The following is a 2,399-nucleotide window of genomic DNA, read 5'->3' as shown; positions in this document are numbered from 1 at the left end:
GTCTCACATGATGGAACAGTTTCTTTATTCATTAATGCCTATCAGAGCAGTTATATATACCCTTTTATTGACATATAAACACTACTATGTGTAGAACAGATAACTAATGAGAACTTTATAGCACAGGGAACTCTACTCAATGATCTGTGATCTGTGATGACCTCGATGAGAAGGAAATATAAAAAAGGGTGGATATATGTATATATACCAGGGGATGTAGCTCAGTGCTAGAGCGCATGCTTTGCATGTATGAGGTCCCAGGTTCGATCCTTGGCATCTCCACATGGTTCCGTTTTGGCTTCTCTGGTGCCTCAGAGAGTAAAAAATCAGCCTGCAGTGCAGGAGACCTGGGTTTGACCCCTGGGTTGGAAAGATCCCCTGGAGAAGAGAATGGCTACCCACTCCAGTATTCTTGCCTGGAGAAGCCCATGGACAGAGGAGCCTGGTAGGCTACAGTTCATGGGGTCGCAAAGAGTCAGACACGACTGAAGTGACTTAGCACGCACGAATATAACTGATTCACTTTGCTGTACAATTGAAACTCACACATCGTAAAGCAACTGTACTGTAATTAAATACTTTTGTTTTTAGATAAAATTTGAAAGTTTTAACGTATCACTAATAAGCCTTTTTGAGTTTAAGAAAGCCCTGGATATTAACAGCAATTAGGTGTAAAATTAGGGTTGACTTTCTGTGATTATCTTTTGCTTTTATAATAGCTTGAACAAATTTTGTAAGCGAGTCATTTTTGGTTTATTAATCAAATGCCTCTGCTGGAGCAATTTTCTGCCATCAACAAAGCATATCTGTTGTCCATCTTTCTGCATGTGCTCACACGGTTTCTTTTCCCCAGCCTCCGCCCGGTTGGATTCTCGCACTTCTACCCACTCGGTTCCTCCTCTGCTACAGGGCGGGGCTCGCAAGCTGCCTTCCCGGATCTGCCTGCCCCTGCTCTCGCCTGCATAGGTGTCTGTCTTTTCTTACACCACCTGAAGGCTTATTTACCTTTGTAGTCCCAGCACTTAATAAAGAACCTGGTCAATAGTAGGAGACTAATAAATATTTACTGAATAAAAGAATGAGTGTTATAATAGGGTAAGATCCTTGTACTAACGGAGGAAGACCAGAGGAGGCCATCTATCCCGATGGGGAAGAAGGTAGATAGAGGGAGGGGGGTCCCAGAAAAGGTACACCGTGGGTGATGTTTTGGTAAATGAGGAGTTCTTCATCAGGTGAAAGAGGTGGGGAAGAATTGCCTGGGCTTGGGAAATTCTGTGTGCCTGAAAATAGCGTAGCATGGCTGGAATTTAGATGCAAAGTGAAATGGGCAGAAGATGAATCTAAAAGGGTAGGTAGGTTGCATGTTGCTTTGAACTTTGTGCCAATTTAAATTGTTTAGGTTATTAACCAGAATTACCTCTGTGATCCACTGGGTCAATCGGTTAATACCAGCTGGGATTAGATCTCATGAGGTCATTTGATTAGATGACTTATTATTTAATTAATTTTTGCGCAACAATTATTTGAAGGTAAATGGATGGGCATATTGGTCCATGTTTAAGACAAAAGTTTGTTGAAATCACACACTGATATCTTAGAAGTTTTAAGGGACCCTTCTCAACTTAGAGGTAAAAATATTGGAGTCTTTAATAACTCTAAATGGACTATATCATGAGAGAATTTTATAGCTGAATTTATGTTTTAATGAGTCTTTCCTGTATATTCATTACCAATCATTTAAAAATGCAGGTGCATAAGATTATTTTCTGCAATAAGATTATTTTCTATAGTGATGACTTTTGTGAAGGTTCAAAGAGATAATGTATGCAAAATGCTTAGTACCAAGTACCTTGCCTGGTACACAGTAAATGCTCAATAATATATATAATCTATTCCTTAAACACACCAGGCCTGAGGGAGTTTTCACTTTACCTTTATGAACTTTCAGGAGAAATTTTTAATACAACAGCCTGCCTGCAAGTGTATCTTTGCTGAAATATCAGCTGGTTCTTTTGTAAAAGTTTGGAATTTCCTTGGTGTTTTTAAACAAGATTTCCTCTCTTAAATGTGCTCATTGTTTGTGTCTTAGATTGCCAAGATTTGATTTGAGTACAGAGTCTTCAAAGCATTGGTGGGACTAAATATTTTAGCAGATGCTTGCATTTGAAATACTTCTAACCCCTTTCATGTCCAGGTTTCAGTGAATCACGCCGAGGCACTCTTGACGTGCAAGACAAATGTGTTTCTCTTGGATTTGAAGGACAGAGGGTTTGCCTGATGCTTATGAATGTTTACTAATGCAGAGGAGAAATTGAGATGCCAGGTTGGAAAATAAAAACTTGAATGAGGTGGTTGCTGGGCACTATTCAGAAGTATTGTATGTCTTTGGGTTTTTTTTT

General features: G+C 39.5%; 1 non-coding gene across 1 annotated transcript; it reads left to right on the top strand.

Annotated features, from left to right (window-relative positions):
- Positions 1-210: 210 nt before the first annotated feature.
- TRNAA-UGC (transfer RNA alanine (anticodon UGC)) lies at positions 211-282 on the top strand. The gene has a single exon. It is a non-coding gene; the product is annotated as a tRNA-Ala (tRNA).
- The last annotated feature ends 2,117 nt before the right edge of the window (positions 283-2,399 follow it).

This window comes from Dama dama, chromosome 7 (assembly GCF_033118175.1).
Source record: "Dama dama isolate Ldn47 chromosome 7, ASM3311817v1, whole genome shotgun sequence".
Classification (NCBI taxonomy): Eukaryota; Metazoa; Chordata; class Mammalia; order Artiodactyla; family Cervidae; genus Dama; species Dama dama.
The sequence above is the reverse complement of the archived record's forward strand: the minus strand, read 5'-3'. Positions and strand labels throughout refer to the sequence as shown.